The sequence below is a fragment of the Saimiri boliviensis genome, chromosome 5 (assembly GCF_048565385.1).
Source record: "Saimiri boliviensis isolate mSaiBol1 chromosome 5, mSaiBol1.pri, whole genome shotgun sequence".
In the NCBI taxonomy this organism is placed as follows: Eukaryota; Metazoa; Chordata; class Mammalia; order Primates; family Cebidae; genus Saimiri; species Saimiri boliviensis.
Window position 1 is genome coordinate 81,302,648 of NC_133453.1, and position 21,238 is coordinate 81,323,885.

At 37.9% G+C, this 21,238-nt stretch overlaps 1 protein-coding gene and 1 long non-coding RNA gene across 7 annotated transcripts in view; one reads left to right on the forward strand and one right to left on the reverse strand.

The window, feature by feature from the left end:
- CCDC148 (coiled-coil domain containing 148) overlaps nucleotides 1–21,238 on the forward strand; it is a 342,429-nt gene that overhangs the window by 219,545 nt on the left and 101,646 nt on the right. The window lies entirely within an intron of this gene.
- The window catches only part of LOC104649957 (uncharacterized), a 62,918-nt gene that overhangs the window by 16,349 nt on the left and 25,331 nt on the right, over nucleotides 1–21,238 (reverse strand). Inside the window, exon 4 of the long non-coding RNA XR_743710.1 lies at nucleotides 4,171–4,305. This is a non-coding gene — a long non-coding RNA (uncharacterized LOC104649957). The remainder of the gene's footprint in view (nucleotides 1–4,170; nucleotides 4,306–21,238) is intronic.

Here is a 21,238-nt window from a genome sequence, read left to right on the forward strand (position 1 = left end):
TTGTAATTTAACAAATAACTTGCTTTTCTTGTTTTACCTCCTTTGTGCTAATTTTAATGTTTTTAAAATGTTTTATCAATGTACTCCAGAAGATAATTTTAAAGATCTCTAAAGGCAGATTTACTTAGCTAAGGAGTTAGTTCCTCTAGATATCATTTCATAACCAAAAAAAAAAAAAAATGGAAGTTGGGTACAATCAACAAACGGATGCTACAGGTTCTAGGAACTTTATCAGTCAATGCTCATGTAATACTAGAACAGCTGTTGTTCCATTATTTGCTACATTAGAATCACCTGGGGAGCTTTTGAAAGTCCTAATGCTCAGGCCAGACCCCAGACCAACTCAATTCATATCTCTGGGGAAAACTCTGACCCCCACATTTTTGGGAAATTCTTAGGGGATTCTAAAGTGCAGCAAAATTTAAGAACCATTGTGCTAGAGTGATCTCTACACTTTCTGAAGTATGGGCCCAAAGTCATCTACTGGTTTCTTGAGACAATTCCACTTTTTGTAGAAATGCTCATAATTTCTCTTTTCCCAGGCAATACCCTCACTGAGTTCAGAGAAGTCATATAGGTAAAACTTTTATTCGTGGAAGACTTTATCAGTTTCAGAAAACCTCTTCAAGCAAAAATTTTGCATGTTTTTTTTTCTAATCACCCAGTTATGTATATAGTATGTGTATGTGTTTAGTGGAGAAAACATTGCTTTCTACGGAAAAAAAAGCACAGATTTACGTTATTTTTTTCCCAAATAACAGCATTTTTCTGTGTTGTAAAACAGTAAACATTTGAAGTTTAAGATGTCAATGACCATTTGCGAAGGAAGAGACTAGAGCCAGCTGCCTTTCTAACACTAAATTGGCCTTGCAAATCTAGTATGTGTTTTGAGGTGCTTGCCAGCATAAGGGAATTGACAGTTGTTGCATTTTCTAAGTAACAAAACCAGATGTTTCTGTCTATTTTCCATGTCTTTTCTTAACGATGTGCAAATTTCAACATGTTGTATTGGAAGGCATTAAAGATATTCAAAGTGAGTTCACAGTCTAATGTTTGAGATCTTTAAAGAGTATGTTTAGTAAAGTGACTTAATCAGAAATTTTTACAAGCATTTGTCATGTTTTTGCTTCTCAGCATGAGATTTCTCAAAATTAGTGGGGATGCTCTTGTTCATTAAGTCTCTGTCAACCAAATCCCCATTCCAAATGTATGTGCCAAATGATGTAGTCTGAAGATCATTGTGAACCATTAAACAAATACAGTTCTTAATAGGACTGTCTCTTTTGTCTTTTATATGTATATTAGAAATGTTTTGCAAGTTAGCAGTAACTTAAATGATGGAAAGAAACCTTATTGGTGGCCAACAGTAATAATAATAATAGTGCTTATGACCTGCTTCTCAGTATCACACAACTGAATGTGGGAGGTGTGTGTGTTCATACATTGGGACATGGATATACAGATTATTTGGATATGACTGGAGTATTTATCAAATGGAGCTTAGCTAAGTAAGCATGATTGACAGAGAAGCTAAGAAATTTTTGGACAAATCAATATATAGCCATTTTGATGTGAAAATGAACAATCAAGATTATGCCAGTGGGCAGAGAGAGCACCAGCTGGGCAGAGATGGCACAGCTGAGGGTCATTCCAGAGGTCTTGGATGATGATTTAGCTCCTGATGACTGTACACCAAGTTGACTGTACATCTGTGGTTCCTTCTAAACCACAAGCAATTGAAGCATGTCGTTTGCTGAGTAGTTTATGCTGCTTTTACTTCGTTGTTTACAAATTTGATTTTGATTTTGGAAATCTTGGTTCATTTGAAAAGATGCTGGATTTTTGTTGTACGCTAAGTTGATTTGTCTGTTGCATTTACTTGTTTAGGTCATAAAATGGAATATCAGCAGGTAAGTGTCTGGTAGAGGCCAGACAACATTCGGAAATGCTTTAGAATACACTTTTAATGTATAAAATGAGCATTATTGCATCCCTTTAGTGCACACCATTATTTTTGTTTCATATGTATGTGTCAAGGAAATGATCACAGATGCTGTAATTCCAAACAGAACTTCTAGGTGCTATGATCTTTTTGAGAATCAGTGATCTCTCGAATTCTCCTCTTCAGTAACACAGACTTTTATTTTGGTACATAACTAGTGCTACAGATAGTTGAAGGTTTCTGTTGGAGCATAAGGTTGTTTTCAAACTGCATTACGTTTCTCCCATTCAACCTTTATACCTAAATGCAGAGGTAAATGCTTTGCAGGTCTTCCTCAGCAGCAAAGGATGCTGCGTCCTCCAGTACCTCACACAGTATTTGTGAGTGACATGGAGGCAACCATTATATACTTTATTGATGTCTTTATTACTAAACTCTTAGGGGTTTTACTAAGCAGTTTTTAGTAATGAAATACTGACCTTTTGGGCATAAACTTTGCAAAGATTTTATTAAGTTGCAGGGCTAGGTAGGCAAAAACTTAGCAGGTATGGTTAAAAGAAGGAATGAGAATAAAGCCATGGAGTAGGATAAATAAAATGGTAGCTTTTACATAATGCCACTTCTGTGGTGGATACAATAGAACTCCAGGCACTTGGAGCTTATTCTGTTGGGGGACTACCCCTGAAAAAATATATATGTGTGTGTGTGTGTGTATATGTGCATAAATGTATATAAATATACATTTATGCACATATACACGTACATACACACATATATATGTATGTATGTTTAACATATATTTATGGTTATATATATACATACATAAATACAGCTATCAGATGATATTAAATAAGAATTAGAAGATTAGTGAAGGGAGAATGTTTATAATCTGGGATTATTTTCTTTATATATTCTAATATAAATTTTACAGCATCATATTGTTTTAAAGCTGGGAGGAATGTTATAATGCATCTAGTCCAACCTCTTTGCGTTAACTAAGGTTTTAGCTTACAGGCAACAGAAATCCTTTCTAGTCAAATTTTGCAGTAGAAAGATTTTGTGGAAAGATAATTGAGTAGCCCACGGAATCATCAGTTAGGCCGCAGACCCAAGTTTAGCAAACAGTTGAGAATAATGAAGCCTGAAAAGATAAGAGTCAGGATTGGAACCCAATTCCCTTCGTGAATTATCCTCTTAAGTTTAACCATGACTATTGGATGCCATAGCATGCCTCCTCCTCTGTGGTCTCAGGATATTGGGCATCTCTGCTGGCAACACTGCCTTTGTTCCTGTTCCTGTTGTGCCGCCCCTGCCCAGGGCCTTAGCAGTTCCTCGACAGTCCCTGCTTCTCTGCACCACTGACTTCTGAGTGCAGCATCCGCAGGGCTGAGCTCAGGTTCTACACTCTTGCTCTAGCTGCAAAGGAGGCTGGGAAAGCATGCATCGGGCCTCAGCTTACAGTGGGGATTTCTCCAAAGGAGGAAGGGGGCTCAGAAGCTGAGAAAAAAGAAAGAGAACAATCCTACAGTTCACAACTGTAGTTGGAAAAATCAACACATACCCTTCTTTTTCTACTTAAAACAGGAAACAATTTCTCTCCACCTAACACTGTTGTTTTACCTTTTACAAGCCAAAATATATTCATTTCATTCCCAAAGGGAATAAACTTAATATCTCATTTGTTACAGCATCCAGCTCCAAATTCAAATCCTTAGGTCATATCTTTTTGTGCTTTTGTCCTCTAGTCTTGTCATGATCTATCTTGATATTCCATGATCTGTGAATGGAATTTTCAAGTTCACTACCAATAACAACACCTCATGTAAAATAATAAGGAAAAGGGAGGCAAAGGAAGTGGACAGAAAGTAGGGGTGTGTGTGTGTGTGTATGTGTGTGTGTGTGTGTGTGTCAGATCAAGGATGAACACCCTTCTGTAAATGGTCCAGACCAAAATTCAGATTTACAATTTTTCTTCTCTACTGTGAGTTACAGATGCCCTTTGCTTTCAGCCAGCATCGTGACTGATTGCAGTTCTTTACTCAATAGGTTGACTCCTACCTTCATTTCTGAAGGACTTGCTTGCATAAGCTGACTTTTACCCCCCGGGCATACAATTCCATAAGGTGTCCTTGAATTCTTTGGATTTCAGCTGCTTCTCCCTGCCTGTATTAAATTACAGCACTCCTATTTCCCATTGAGAGGTCCATTGTTCCAGACAACACTTAAACCTTCTTTTCTGTCTGCTTGCTTCATTATATGACAAACCCCAAAAGGCAAACATTCGCATCAGATCTTAAGTCAGTGTAACCATTGTTGTCCTCCTGGTGGAAGCCTTAGAAGTAAAACCAGCAGAGCCTGGAGTCCTAGAGATGGGATACAAATTTTATAAAAGGATCGTTTGAGTTAATTGTGAAAAGCACCATTCCCACTTGTATTTAGTGGTACAACTATGTGCATATTGTGTCTTTGTGAGAAATAGCACTGTATATTTGTCACTAATCAGAGCAAAGGCACTTCTTATGAAACAACATTGAACCTCAGAAAATACTTCTTGCCTGTTCATTCTGTAGCAGAGTCCTCAACTGGTCATTCTGTTGTTTTATAAGAACGGGAGCATCCAGGTGATGCAGTGAATGCCTGCACTTCAGCCCGTTGCTCTACTTCCTACATGGTACATGGACTTCCTCAGAAAGAAACAATGTCCTGTGGGATACTATGGATACACAGTTGGCACAAAAATAGTGTATAGTGAAAGAAAATCCAATTATTTTTTCTGCCCTTCCTGTGATAGAAAGCATGCAATAAAATATTGGAACTGGTTAAAATTGGCTGATTCCCTTAGGGTGTTATACCATGCTAAGGCCTCACAGGTGCTGTAGTCAGATTAGCCTTGATAAAAGCAACCTACTTGGTTGAGCAGTGCATACCTCCTGTTCCCACCACTAGGAGCATTTGATCATAATCCCACTGAGCAAGCAGCAGGTTGCTGGGGAAGGAAACTGATACACACACAGTAGGCCATGACTCCCACCTACTTCTTTAAAACCACCTTCATATAATACTTACGCACTCTGGACTAATTCCAACAACCTTTCTGAGACTTCACAAATCCTCCAATTTTATCCCTTCAGCGTTCCTAACCTACTGGCCAAACCATTGGCTACTGTCCACGAAATGTTATGAATCCATCTTTTTTTCATCTACTAAAAAAATTTGTTGAGTACCTAATATGAGCCAGTCACTAACTCTTTACATCAGGTAAAGTGAACGTGGAAATCATCCTATTGAAATTATATTTGTGTGGGAAATTTCCCTCCTCTGTCCCCTTTCAGGGACATGTCTGGGCAGTGCCATCAATCCCAGCACTCTGCTTCTGTCTGCACCAGTGCATGTGTAGGTCCAGCTGTAAGATCGGCTCCTTTTTTTTTCCCAGAGGGTGTCTTAGGGGCTGTTGGTGTGGGTTGAAGGAGGGGTTTCACCGTGGCACGAGTGGCAGGCTGAGTGGGAGCTGCCTGTCTGTGTAAATTACCTGGGTCTTCAGGCCCATTCCGCATTCATTTCATGAGCTGGTACTGCTTAGGCACTGCTTGATGTATCTGGTGGCTCAGATGACACCCAGCTCATAGGAATAGCTAGAGTCTCATTGTTACCTGGCCTTAAGGTCAGGAGCCAAATCCTTGTTTATAAAATGGAGGTAAAAAAAAATATATACCTCATATGGTTCTTGTGAGGAATAAATACATTAAAACATGGAAAACACTTACTGCAATGCCTACTACATGTATCTGTTTGACAAATGATAGTTAATCATAATGATCACCAGGGTCCAATAGTGATTCAAGAGCTAGATTGTAAAAGAAAAATTACAACTTGCAAAGAAGGCATGATTGGGCTGTAGAACCCTGAGGGTCTCTACTATGTAAGAACCTATAAAGGTTTTGACCTGCTCTATAAGATGTTCTAGTCACCCAGAATACACCGGGGCACCAGTGAACCCTCTGCATCAAGGTCAAGTGGCATTGGCGTCTGCATCATGGCCTGAACCAGCTGGATGGCTTTCTCCTGTTCGGGCCTGTGTTCATACTATTGGCTGTTCAGGTCGCTCACTAAACTGACTGGAGAGGCATTCCCAAATGCTGATTTTGCTGCCTTCCAAACCTAAAAAGAATCACCTGGCATTATGATTGTCTTTTTTTAATGTGGAGTAAGAAAAATCTGTTTTAAAATCCCTACCTTACCACTTCCTACCTCTATAACCTTAGTCAAGTTACCTACGTCTCTGAACACACCTAAGTGGTTATTAGCAGAATTAAAGTAAATAATGTATATAAAGTACCTGGAGCACAATACACACTGTTATATTTGTTTCTCTCTACACCCTCTTCCCTATCTACAGTGTTTAGCCAGCTGTCTCTGGGGCTTTGTCATATGGATGTCTCTCTGGCACTTCACATTTTCCATGCCTCAGGTAGAGCTATTCATCACTCTCTCCACCCTGTTCTTCCTCCAGCATCTCCTTTTATGTAAATGACAACAGGATGTACTCACTGCCTAATAAGAAACCCAAGGTGACTCCTCCTTCTTTCACTCCCCATGTCTACCGTCAAAAGCTTATTAAATTCTTTGAATTTACCTTTTGAATATTGATATCCTTTGATATCACCCTGATAGGGCCACTATCCTCTCTCACCTGAATTACAGTCACAACACTCCACTGCTTCAGCCTTGCCCCAAAGCAAACACAGCCAGTCATGTCATTCAGATGCTGGAAACCCTTCTGTGGTCTTTCTTCACACTTTGTGTGAAGTTCATTTGCCTTAATGTTGCCTCTGAGATGCCCATGGCTGGACTCTGCTTAGCTCTTTAATCTCTCACCAGACTCCTGCCCCTCCCACTCCTCTCCAGACTGCTGGGCTGCTGGGCTGTGCCAGTTCCTCAAGGGCCCTAGGATTTCTCTTGCCTCTACTGGGTCTTCAGATGGATGTTTCTTCCACTGGGAACATTCCTGAGGCTGACTCCATTCCTGTGTTCTTCATTTCTCTGCACAAATGTGACTTCCTCCGCAAGACCTTCTTTGGCCCCTTGTTGAAGTTAGGTCTTCTTGGTGTGTGTTTTCATGATGCCTGTTGAGATGAATTTGGACGGAGTCAAGAATTTGGACAGGGGATGGAGAGGATGGTTTGTCTCTGTTTCATAATTTCTAGAGTTTCAGCTTGGAAGTCTTGCATGGATGGGGAGGGAATAATCTGATGACTTCTTTCGTTTAAGCTGAGATGACTAGAAAGCTGGGTATAGCTGGCAACTGTCATTTGGGGCCATGCACAGTCTCTCCATGAAGCTTGCCTTCTTCAAAGCATAGTGGCCTCAGAGGAGCTGGACTTCCTATGTAATGCCTCTAAGCTCCAAGAGCTTATCTTCCAACAAAAAAGGGAAAAAAATCATAAAGCCTTATAGCTTTCATGACTTTGTCTTGGAAATTATATAGTGGTACTTGTATTTTATCCACTGGTCAAATTAATTATAAGTCCCATCCAGATTCGAGTAGAAGGCATTTAGATCCAAACTCTCAACAGAGGAGTATCCAATAATTTATGATCCTATTTGAAAACCACTATAGTGCTCTTTTCCTGTGCAATCTTAAAGCTCATTTTATATTATAATTACTTGTTAAATTTTTATCTTCTCCAGTAAAGAGAAGTGAAATTTGTGTCTGTCTTCAGCATCCTACCTTTGTATCTGGGACACTGTAGGTAACTCAATCTCAATAAATACTCATTGAGAAGAGGAATCTAACTAGAAGAAGCCACTGCTACTGGGTAACTGGTAGGGCCTTGATTTAGTATAGGTGAATGAGCCACACTTGTTTTAGTTCTGGTTAAACTAGAGGAATAAGGAATTGTCTCTTGGTTATTTATGTTTGCTTGTTGTTCTAAACAAAGGAAAAAGTACCATCTCAAAATTGTCAGGCCTAAGTATTAAAGATCATAAACCTTAAAAGTCATCTAATTCACTTGTTTTAATGTTTAAATCTCTTCCACTTCTCTACTAAGTGTTCCTACATTTCATGCATCCTAGGTACATATGCATCTCCTAATGTTGAACTTGCTATCTTTGAGGGCAGTATATTTCATCTTTGGATAGCTATAGAATTTTTCTTTTCCTTTTTTTTATTCCTTTATTTTTTGATAGTAAGCCCAGATCTGTCTCTGGTACACATTGGTCCTCCTTCTGTTGCTTGAGACCATGTGAAACAAAGGTAAATCTTTCTCCTAACAAACTTTTAATATTGAGGATATTGTATATTTCTCTTTCCCCATATCTGTCTCCATCCTTATAAGGTCTTTCTTTTATGAGTTCTTTTTGGAGAGAGTATGCTTTCAACTCATTTGCCATTTATAGTGGAGAAGGGTTTAGGAGGAAAATTCTGACTGGCCCAGAGGACACCACCATGATGTGGTTATATAATGATATAACCACGTTGTGGTTCAGGATCACTATAGAAGGTATAAATTATTGTAAATAAAGCTTATTGCTTAGGAATTTGTTATATCAGCATCTAATATACATTTATTTAAATAAGACAAGTTCATATCTGAAAGCAATCCAAATTTAATCCACAGATATATTAACATGAGATTGATCTGTCAAGGTAAACGCCTCAAAGGACAGACAGTGAGAAAAGTGGCTTCAACTTGCAGAAGGGAGCAAATAGATATTGCTCTCCGACTCTGAACAGATACTGGACTAACAGACCAAGGTTCCAGTTACCATTACCTTCATTATGACTCCTTCAATCACAGTGATTACAAACTTGAAGCAAGCCTCCTTACTTAGAGCAGCTCGTGGGCTTCGTTAATCTTGGAGGTCTCAGAGAAGACTCCCACTCTCTGTTCAATGTCTTTAAAGTATAGTGCTGCTCAAACCCATCACACCATCCAAGAGAGCCCCTTTCCTTCACCAAAGTTAAGGTAGGCAGCTAAAGGGCAGCTGACATAAAAATTCAATTGCAAGTTTTCCCTTTTGTTCCCTGGGTTAGTCCATATCTGGCTCTCTGCCTGTTTTTTGCTTTGCCTGCAAGCTAAGAGAACGTGTTTTTACTTTTTTTTTTTTTTTTTTTTTGAGACGGAGTTTCGCTCTTGTTACCCAGGCTGGAGTGCAATGGCGCGATCTCGGCTCACCGCAACCTCCGCCTCCTGGGTTCAAGCAATTCTCCTGCCTCAGCCTCCCGAGTAGCTGGGACTACAGGCACGCGCCACCATGCCCAGCTAATTTTTGTATTTTTAGTATAGATGGGGTTTCACCTTGTTGACCAGGATGGTCTCGATCTCTTGACCTCGTCAAAGTGACGAGGTCTCCCAAAGTGTTGGGATTACAAGTGTGAACCACCACTCCCAGCCCTGTGTTTTTACATTTTTAAATGGTTGAAAAAAGATAAAAAGAATTTGCATTGTGCAGAAATTATATGAAATTAAAATTTCTGCGTCCGTAAGTAAAGTTTTATTGGATCAGAGCCGAGCTTATTTGTTTGTCTCTGGCTGCTTTTGTGTGCTGCAGTGACAGTGTTGAATAGATGCCAACAGAGACTGTATGGCCCACAGGCCTGAAATATATATTATTTGCCACCCTTTTCACAAAATGTGCACTGACCCCAGGTATAGCAGGATGGCGGAAGAAGGAGGAAACATTAGTATTGCTGCTTAAAAGCAAAATATTCTTACATATTTGGATTCTATCTAGCCTTTAGAAATGAATGGAAATGAAGGAAAGCTGAGAAAACTTGACATTCTATTAAACCTAAGACACCATTCTCATCTAATTACATTCTTTTCTGCCTATTCACTTCCACAGTCCAACACTCAGAGCCTTATGTATGGTCTGACCCTTCTACTAAAACAGAGCAAACTTATAAGCTTCTTTCCCCAAGATATATACATTAATTAATTTTGCCCAAAGTGGGAAGGTGTTTGTGCATGCATGTATGGAACACATTAAAAAATTCATAATTCAATGATAATATTTTTCTTTCTCCCCACCATTTTCTCTAAATTTTTGATAAAATTTCAAGCTTAAGGAAGAATTATAAGAATAGTGCAAACAATTTCTACCCAGTTTTCTGATTTTTAATATTTTGCTGAATTTGCTTTATCATTTGTACTTTCTCTCTCTCTACACATACGTGCGCGCGCACACGCACACACACACACACACACACACACACTTTGTTTTGCTATGCCATTCTGAAAGAAAGTTGCAGACATCATGACACTTTATTCATGTTGACATGAACTAGCTGAGAATAACAACAATCACCTACTTAACGACGATACCACTGTGATACCTAAGAAAATGAATGGTAATTCCATAATATCAATTAGTATCTAGCCATATTCAAATTTCCCCAGTTGTCATAAGAAAGTTTTTTATAACCCCTCCCCACTCAGATAATATAACTACATGAAGAAAAAAAACAATTTTAAGTAACTTTTGAAAACTCTGGGCCAGGCTTGCTGGCTCACAATTGTAATCCCAGCACTTGAGGAAGCTGAGGTGGTTGGATTGCTTAAGTTCAGGAGTTCCAGAGCAGCCTGGGCAACATGATGAAACCCTGTGTCTGGCAGAAATACAAAAACATTAGCCAGGCTTGTATGCCTGTAGTTCCAGTTACAAGAGGCTGAGGTGAGAGGGTCACTTGAACCTGGGACCAAGTGGAGGTTGCAACGAGCCAAAATCATAATACTATACTCCAACCTGGGTGACAGAGTGAGACCCTGTCTCAAAAAAATAGTAATAAAACAGTACTCTGTATATGTTATTTAGATATATTTTTAGGGAAAAAGTACTGAAAAAAAATCCCAGACTTCACTCATTAGGTTTATTATTAATGATAACACTAGTATTGAGACTTTGAAATATTTTAAATTTGTAGTAGAATAAAACATGTAAATCAACATATTACTATTAGCAGGACTAAGACCCAGTGTAAAAGAAAAATGCCAATATTAAATCAAAATTTCAAAACTGTAATATTAAATATAAAATGAAAATATAAATAATAACTTGTAATTTTTTAAATAAATTTTTTACTCTCTAGAAAGCATCACAATAGGGCCTAGAAACAATGACACTCCAGTGGCATTGAGCGTACCTAGTATATAGATATTGATTTCTAGATATTATTTCCCACCTAAAGGAACCAGGGCTAATTGGGAAGCAAATGGCTGATTCCAGGTCTGAGGCAGGGAAATTATAGGGTGAGTTTAGGCTATTTTATTGTGTCAGCTAATAAATGCTGAAGAAATTATAGATTTAGAAAACAAGATTTTTCACTTCCTAATGTAATAATTCAATATCATCAATGGATGGTGAAACTTTTAGATAAAGGATGTTTTAGAAAATCAGGTATTTATACACAACCAAGTATAACTCTATGAATTACTAATTTAAAAGGGGAAAAATATGCTTTTACAGTGGAGATATGCCTATCACTACCTTAACCAAGTGTACTGATTTAGCATCACTGATAGTGGGGCAGCCTGACAGTGTGCCTCATGATGGTATAATATGAAGTACATCACCCTGGTGCCAAAACATTTTACCTGAACCTAATCAATTTCTTAGTCGATAGTTTGGCAAATTTTATTTGGAAAGAGTTGGATCATAATTATTTTAGGCTTTGTGGGTTATCCGGTCTCTGTCACAGCTTCTCAGTTCTGTCAATACGTAAGCAAATGGGGGTGGCTATGTGCCAATGAAACTTTATTTCTAAAAATAAGCAGTAGATTGGATTTGGTCCCAGCGTCATAGTGTGTCAACCCGTTTAAGACCCAACTTCCTGTTTATAGGAAATTCAGGGGAAAGAGGAACCAAAGTAAAAATAATTGGATATCAAGGGGAAATAATCAGACAAATCAAAAATGAGGAACATCCTACAAAACTTAATTAAAAAGCATTCCTTAAGTGCTTCAGAAAACTTAATATTATGGGAAAAACTGTGTCTGTTCAGATTAAAATAAACCAGTGAGACATAAAAACCAATTTCAGGGCATGAACCTAGATAATGACCATCTTTTTTATACATGCACCACTAAACTCTTGTCTCCCCAGCCTTGTCCTTGTGCAGCTGATTTTTTTGGACCAGAGTGCAGAATCTTTCAATTATCCTGTCCCCATCATCACGATGATCTGTGATCACTGCCACAATGACTAGTGTGAATGTGACTCAATCCTCTTGAGCTGCTTTTCCAAGCCTCATGGTATAAAATCAATGTCATTTCACCTGAACATTTGATTAAAATCATTAAGAAAGCAAGTTTATGAAGAGAGGCAGAAAAAGAGATGTTTATGCTTTGAGCACCAATCTTTAATTATTATGAGTCACAAATGGAAGATTTTTATCATTTGATCCTTTTTATTTTCAAAGAAAAAGAAAAATTTGCTTATTCCCAATAATCATCTAAGCAGATAACTGTATTTTTACTAATAATTATCATAAAGTGACCTTCATTATTCACCTATAATGTCTTGAGACAGGACTTGGAGTTTAAATGACAATTTATTTTAGAAACTATCATCTAGAAGCACATAAAGTCTTATAGAAAAATAATTTAAAATAACTTGTAAGTGGAAGCTGGTTTTAAATAAATCTCAAAGGCTAGTCACAGTGGTTCACACCTGTAATCCCAGCACTTTGGGAGACCAAGTTTGGTGGATCATCTGATGTCAGGAGTTCGAGACCAGCCTGGCCAACATGGTGAAACCCTGTCTCTACTAAAAATACAAAAATTAGCCAGGAGTAGTGGTGGATGCCTATAATCCCAGCTACTCAGGAAGCTGAGGCAGAATTGCTTGAATGTATGAGGCGGAGGTTGCAGTGAGCCGAGATCTTGCCATTACCCTCCAGCCTGGGTAACAGAGTGAGACTCCATCTCAAAAAATAAATTAATTAAAATTAAAATTAAAAAAATAAATTAATATCAAATGTTTTTATTTAAACTATTTACAAGAAAATTACTTTCCAAGCCTAAAGTATTATACATCTGAGAGCAGATTAATAAAACCAAGTAAAATCTCTTATAAACCAAGACATCTTTTTGTAATTCATACCTTACTGCCATGACACTTCTGTTCTCCCTATCAAGCCTATATATAACTTTCGAGCAGACGCCTTTATGCTTATCTAATCTTAACTGGTCCCAAGCCCTGCCTTTGGTTTTTCACTCTTGTTTTGGTCGCCTCCCTTAAAAAGTCATCCATCTTTCTGAGAACGAAGCTGTTTCAGAATCAAGGTTTGTTTGATTTCGCTCATCATAACAGAAGTTGTCTCCTGCTTTTGTTCCTTAAGGGAGATGTTCTTGAACTTTACAATAGCTTTTCAGCTCTGTTTAACAAAGGGATAAAAATTGTGCTGCTGGTAACAGAATCAAACTTAAGATAAATTTAAACTCAGTTCACTGTTTCTGATTTTTCTATCCTATAAACCATTTGTACAGGATGATAATTCTAAATGATTATTTCCAACCTGGTAAAAAAGACCTTGAAGCCATTACAAGTATTATCTGAAGATATCAGCCAAAAAGTCCAGTGAAATCCCGGACATCACCAGCAAGGAAAGCAAAGGCATGAAATGACATATGTGTAAAATCATCATGAATTTGCTTTTGGGAAACTTAATGATTCCTGGCATGATTGAGAAAATGACGAATATAATGGCCATGAAGTTGGGCCATATTTCAACTTCAACTTCAAAGGAGCAGAGTTGATAGACTGACCTCTAGTCTGAGAACACAGTGATACTATTATTTAAAATCTACCAATTTATTTGATTTATACATTTAATAATAATTATTGAGTGTCTACTACCCTGGGATACAATGATGGACAAAAATGACACTGTCTCTGTTTTTAAGAACCTAAAAGCCTAGTGAGAGTTTCAGAGATTCTTGGGAAAGGCAAGCATAAACTGCTATGGGGACATATGGAAGTAGCACTTAAACCAGGTATGGGTACCAGGGATGAGTCAGACGTCTTCATAGTAGAAGAAAAGGCCTTCCAGAAATAGGAAAACTCCTCCTGCCAAATCTCCATGGCACTTTTAAGGAACTGAAAGTAATTTAGTAACTTACTATCATTGAAGCATTTGGAGTAGGTTGGGTAAAGGTTGTGGAGAAAGAAAAAATTAAATAGATAACTAGAGGCCAAATTATGAAAGTCCTTGGAAGTCTTAAAACTTGTAGGGCTTAAATAGGGTTAATTCTAACTTTTTTAATTAATTGATTAATTTATTAGAATTGCATTAATCAATTAATGAATGAATTTAGTAATTTTTACCTTTTCTATTTCAAAAAAATATTATAATACATACACAGAGATTTAGTGAATTTCAGAATACTGGAAGAAACTTGTATAGAAACTATATCTGTCATGAGAGTGGTAATAAAAAATAGAGAAGTAATTACCATAGGAGGTTGTACATGTTAATACATAAATTGGTTTAAAATGAGATTAGACAAACACACAGACCTCATGAAGTATTAGGGGACATTATTGGAGACCCTCATATGCTCTCTAGCAAAATAACTTCACTGACTTTATCAGAAACAAGATTTTAGACAAGATGTTTCTTTGGTCAGATTTGGTATCATGTGTCTTAGGCATTTATATCCTTATCCCTTAATCATACACATACTCTACTTGGGATAACTTTAGTAAATATGATCTTCGGTTAAGCTTAGAACTTTGTAGGATATTAAAAGCCAGAGTCCATATCTATTTGTGGGGACAACTCAGATATCCCGTCCTCCATTGATTATATTTTTGAGTGACTTTTTGTAATCAGACTCTCTACCTTCAGAGTAAGCTTCTGTAGGATCATTGATTAAAATGTTGATTAAAAACAACTTTAGGAGAAATAGAACCTTCAGATAATTTTCTCTTATTGAATTCTCTTACAGTTCTTTTGATGAAGTGCTGTAAGTTGAATCTCTCCTGGCTTATTGTGAGTGGAAACAGAACAAAGACTTCTTTGTATAAAATTCCCAATCATCCCATGGTAACTTTCAGTTTCCCATTAGCCTTATCATTGCCATATAGAGTTTTACTTTCTTTAGATTTTTCTGAATCCATTTTCTGATCTTTTAATAATGTTTGCTAACCTTCTGAATTCCCTCTTAAGGGCTCAAGTATTGATTCTAAGACAGTTAATGATCTCACCTTCTAGTGTTTTAGTAGATACTAAGCTGGGCTTAAATTACAGATATTTTAATTGAGTCAATCAGAAGTAACTGCCAAGCTACTGTCTAATACATACAGATACAAACACATAAACACAAGCATACAGATATAAACACATAGACACACAAGTGCATAGTAGGGGCTGGGAGACAATGCAGGTAAAAGAGTGGGGACTTTGAGCAGAGAAAAAGTAGATGTAAAATTTATATGAAAGAATTTCTGATGATTTTTTTTAGACAGTCTCAATCTGTCGCCAGGTACCAGGGTGAAGTGCAGTGGCACAATCTGGGCTCACTACAATCTCTACCTTCTGGGTTCAAACAATTCTCCTGCCTCAGCCTTCTGAGTAGCTGGAACTACAGGCAGGCACCACCATGCCCAGCTAATTTTTGTATTTTTTAGTAGAGATGGGGTTTCACCATATTGACCAGGATGGTCTCTATCTTTTGACCTCATGATCTGCCAGCCTCGGCCTCCCAAAGTGCTGGGATTACAGGCATGAGCCACCGCACCTGGCCAATTTCTGATTATTTTAAAAAAGAGGGCCAGTGTGAACGTTTTTCAGGTAAGTTATTTGATATAGGTTTTGCTTCCACAGGCCTTGGCTTGAGACATGGTGGACCATATTGAAAGGAAAGTGGTTGGGGGAATTGAGAAAGTTTTAAGTAAAGAAGGGAAATTTGACCCATAACCATGGTGTACTTTTATACTTTCCGTCTTAATACTGAGTGGGCTGGATTCACAGCCAATAATACACTGGTACATATTTAACAACTGGCTGGGGGTGGGAGGAGGGGGTTGTTTAAGTCCTGATTTGCAGCACGTGCTGATTTCTGTGGTGTAAATATCCCACCATAGCCTATTTCAAATTACCAATGTTATGTTAGTAAACACAGAGATGGGAAGGGATGTGCAGTTGCACACTATCATATATTATTTCCACCGTACAGATTTAGTAGATATAAATTATCTCAAGTGCATAGATAATAGTAACACATAGTAAAATAGTAGTAAAATAGTTTAAAAGTAATGAGTTTTTAGTATTTGTTATCTTTGTTTTAATATACTTGATTTTATTAATTTACATAATTTAATGTTAATAATGGCTGTGTTTAATAACTAGCTTGCAAAGGCCCCAAAATGTAACAATTGGCTCACTTCCTTCAGCTAGTAAGAAGCAGCTCTGGCATATGACTGGGGTTTACAGGCACCCCAGCTGATGGAAGAAATCATGTCAGTCCCATGAGGAGCTAATTGTGATTCCCTATGGGTTGCTATGGAATTGCCTGTGTTACTGTGATGTGTTCTCTCTGCTGTACTGCCTCCTCTGGTGAACTTCCCCAAAATTCAGAAGTGAGATCCTAAGCCTCACTGTGCCCACTGGACACTGTGCACTTGTCCTGGGTCGTATGGCCAATTTGAAGAAAAGTAGGAGGCATCCTGAAAACTTTGAAGCCTTGAGCAGAAGAATAAAGGAGCTGAGTGTGGAGGTGGTATTTCCATCCTGTCTTCTTCCAGGTTGCTGAAGACTCATGCAGATTGCTTTGGAAGCCACATAATCATAGAAAACTTCCAGAATGTGCTGTCCATGATCTTTTAAAAATGATTTTCTGAATGGTCTATGCCCAGAAAGGGAGGCTCTGAGCTAGGGAAAATGGGTACCTCTCAAAAATTGGACAAAGATTTTTGACAGGAGTCTTAATAATTCCACAAAGAAGGAGGAAAAGTATTTATTATTGTAAATTTTTGGCAAAAAGGCAAAAATTCACAGGGAACAAGAACAAACAAAATTACTTGAGGGTAAATGAATGTTAAATGATGATAAATTCCCAAGTATATGATTGAAGGATTCATAAGTTTAGTTTAGAAATAAGGACCATAAACTTAAAGGCCAGATGTTGGATATGCCTTCATATGAAATTGTCAAATGTAAGAGACACATCAGAAGACAATAATATAAGCCAATGAATGTACTGGGGAAAATGGAAAAGAGCAGGGGCAATAGACTGTGTCCGAGAGTGTGTAGAGAATGGGAAAAGCATAAGATACATACCTCAAATACAGAGAATAAGCCAATAAAACCAATGAACTGGAAATACCTTTCAAGAACAAAGAACAGATAATTTCTCCAAGTTAGGTCCATATGTAGGCATTGATGGCTAGAAGCTGGGGTAGAGAGGGTCTCAGATGGGCCCATGACCAGCATGGAGTGAATTGATCCCAGTGAGACAAGCAGAGACTGTAGCACATGCAGACCTATCAAACTGAGCTCAGAAGTAACCAGCAGGTTATGGGACATGCACAACTATCAGGAATTTGTGGTAGGAACCAAAAAAGTGTGGGTGAACAGGTGCGGGATAGGATGCTGGAAAGAGAATAACATTATAGTTAGAGGAGTTCAAGCACATGGGACCATTCAAAATAAAAAATCAAGTGAACTATGGACCAGGCATTTTAATATATTTCTGCTCAGGGCAGAAATAACAAGACATAAAGCAATATCCAAGGGGCTGATCACTACAACAATTTTCTAGTTCGTTGTTGCTGGGTGTTCTATAGTTCCCATGCAATGAACACCCTTCTCAGGAAGGTAGTGGTTTCCAAACTTTAGAGAGCAAAAATATCACCTGGTGGGTAATACAGAGATGCAGATTCCAGAACCCTATCTCCAAAAAGCCTAGGGCAGGCCCAGGAATCTGCATTTTAAAAATAGGCATCCTTGAAGATTCCAAGGCAGTTGGTCTACTCACCACTTCCTGAGAAATACAATAGAGTAATTAATCCAGAGCCCCTGCTGGTGAGATAAGTCTAGAAATACCCTGTTAAACAGGCGCAGAGTTTCAGTAGTTGCATCTGGTGAGCAAATGCTGACGCTTGTGAAAGGCAAATTCATGGCCCAACTGTGATAATTAACTTGTTAAAATTGCTTGGAAATATCTACACTTTTTACTTGGTTTTGTCTTGGCTTTGATTTTTAATGTTATTGTTTTACCTTGTGTTTAATACTAAATATCATTTCAAATCTTGCTTGGAAACAGGTGGATAGAAATTTTAAAAAACTTGCCAACACCCTTTCTCATTTAATCAGAAGTGGAGAAAGTGAATGATGCTGTTTAAATATTAATTGAGTAATAAACTATTTTTATACTGAATGTCTTGGCAATGTATGAGAGAATACCTTTAACACTGTCAATTTTATGCAAATAGATAATTTTAAAAATATAAGGTGGCCGGGCGCGGTGGCTCAAGCCTGTAATCCCAGCACTTTGGGAGGCCGAGGCGGGTGGATCACAAGGTCGAGAGATCGAGACCAACCTGGTCAACATGGTGAAACCCCGTCTCTACTAATAATACAAAAAATTAGCTGGGTATGGTGGCACATGCCTGTAATCCCAGCTACTCAGGAGGCTGAGGCAGGAGAATTGCCTGAACCCAGGAGGCGGAGGTTGCGGTGAGCCGAGATCGTGCCATTGCACTCCAGCCTGGGTAACAAGAGCGAAACTCCGTCTCAAAAAAAAAAAAAAAAAAAAAAAAAAAAAAAAAAAATATATATATATATATATATATATATATATATATATAAGGTATTTCATATATACCTAATAAGTGTGTATCTTTATCTGTTGTATTCCTATAAAGCCTTATGTACTCCAATGTTCTTGCATTTATAATGTTTTATCAATTGAATGGGGAAAGTCCAAAGGTTTCCATCAACTACACCTAGAGAAGAATGCATCACTTTGTCAAAATATTGTGGCTATTTTCATTCTTTGTAGCTCTTCCAAATCCCGCAAAGAAAGGATTATCATTACTATCTGAGTGTGTGTGGGCTTGAATGCGCTAAATGTTTCTAGAGGAGCAAGGCTTTTTGATGCTTAAAAAAAAAATACTGAGATCTTTTGGTGCACACTAATCAGGGTATTACTCCACAAGCCATACCCTCCTAGGACTTCCATAGCTCATGTTATGTTGGACCAGTCTCAGAATAGAGTCTTCCTGTGGTCCATGATTAACAGTTGTCTTTTTTGCAGAAAGGCTTGTCTCTGTTCACAATTATGCCAATTTCTGCACCAACAGTTTTATGCATAGAATTGGGGCAGTGCAAAAAATACACTGTGCTTGAATTGAAGACTGGGTATAAGAGAGAAATGTTGATTGTGCCTGGCTAAACTGATACAATTATTTTCAAAGCCTAGAATCCAGGCAGAAGATAGATTTGTTGATGTGACAGTCTTCAGGGAAACCAGAGACATGATATCAGAAAGATGTATATTCAAAAGGAGGCCTTAAGGAATATTCTTGTCTCTTGAAATAATAGGGAATCTGGCAGAGAGAAGTTGTGACATCTGGGAAAGGATAATAAAGATTAAAATTTAGATTCACTTGAAGAGAAAATGTGAGTTGCCTTTCATATATTGACAGGGTTGGCAATAGCTCTAAGAAATTAGAATCTTTTGGACATAAGCTTATTGCTTTTAGAGAACATAAAAAATAAAATAGATCTTTTTTTCTATTTAGACCAGGGCATTACCAAGGAGCTTACGTCAGAGCAAATAAACCTACTTTTAAGGGGCAATATTGATACCCCTTTTGTCAGCCTAACTTGGACTAAGTGGAATTTTCCCTTGGGTTTACTGTTTGGGGTCATGGTTAGGCCCCATGAGAGAGCCACGTCTGTTTATTTCCTGGGTTCTATTACTGTGAAGTTCTTATGAAGGGAGAGAGCGCTTTCTCCTAAGGAGCCGCTACTGCTGCTGCTTTACTTTCTGTGTAGAATGTGAACAAAGAGACACAACCACCTCTTGGTGTCCTTTGTTAGCTGTGTCTAGCCATCGTAACCTTTATTAAAATAAAGTTTCATAAAAGTTAGCTGTTTTTCCTATACCACTGATTTGCTTAGTAAACCCTGTCCTACTTCTCTTCCAGCCTGTCTACCCTTCCCCAGCTGCTTCCCAAGTTTGAGATTTAAGTATAATCCAGACATGCGACTAAAGTTTACAAATTTTGAGTTGTTGGAAGCCTGTTTTATTCTCTGGCCCATGACCCTTTTCTAGGAATTTCTCTGTTTCCTTTGAGAGAGATATCCAAAGAGAGACCTATGTGGACATCTCTAGCTTAATGTAGGAAAGGAAAAACAGGGTTTCTTGAGGTTTATTTCTGTCCATACTTGAATAAAGTTGGTGAGAAGATACATATATGTTTCCTTTAAAAGAGGGGGCTATCAGTGATTTACATATTGTTTGTAAATTCATCTGGATCTCTGTCCAGTTTATTGCTTTATCTTTTCCAGTAAAGTTGGTTTCCTATCAATTTAATCAATTGTACTATTTTTTACTTTATTGTCTACTTGAGTGCTAGAGAAAGCCACACATCACTCTTTGCCTTTCTTGAACACAAGCTTTAGCATCTCACCTGAAAAAACTACAGTGTAGGTAACAAAATTCCTCAAGTAGACACTCGAGATGGGCTCTCCTGAAATCCAAATACCAGGGTTCACTTGGTGGGACTCTAGGGGGAACTGCTTTGTAGAGTTGTCTGTCTCTAAAGAAAAAAAGGAACAGTGATTCCAGAGCTCAATCCCAAAAGCTGAATTCTGAGACAAAAAGGAAACTACTAAGGGGGGTGCGACTTGGCAGAGTCACCAAAGAGGCTAGCTGAAACTCTATAACCGGAGGAAGTCAGTATTTGAGAGAGCCAAGGGAAAAAAGCACTAGAGAAAGTCACACCCAATACATAAATATATTTTATCATTTTCTTTTTTTAAAGCATGTTTAAAATGTCTAGCCAAAATGTTTCGCTAATAAAAATATTTTATTGGGAGGGATTAGAAGGGTTACTTTTAAAATGGAAGAAAAAACCCTAAAGACATTTGTGAAAGTAACTGTTCTGCTCCACTGACTTTCTTTTTTAGCCTCAAATGTTAAAGAGGCTGTTTGTGAAGACTCTTGCTGATCATTTCCTAGGCTGAAAGAAAATCAGGGTTTACTTCATTGCTGTGGGCAGCTGAATCGCTACAAAAATCTTTGGTCCTTTTGATGTTTGCTTTATACAGAAGTTCTGAGAGAC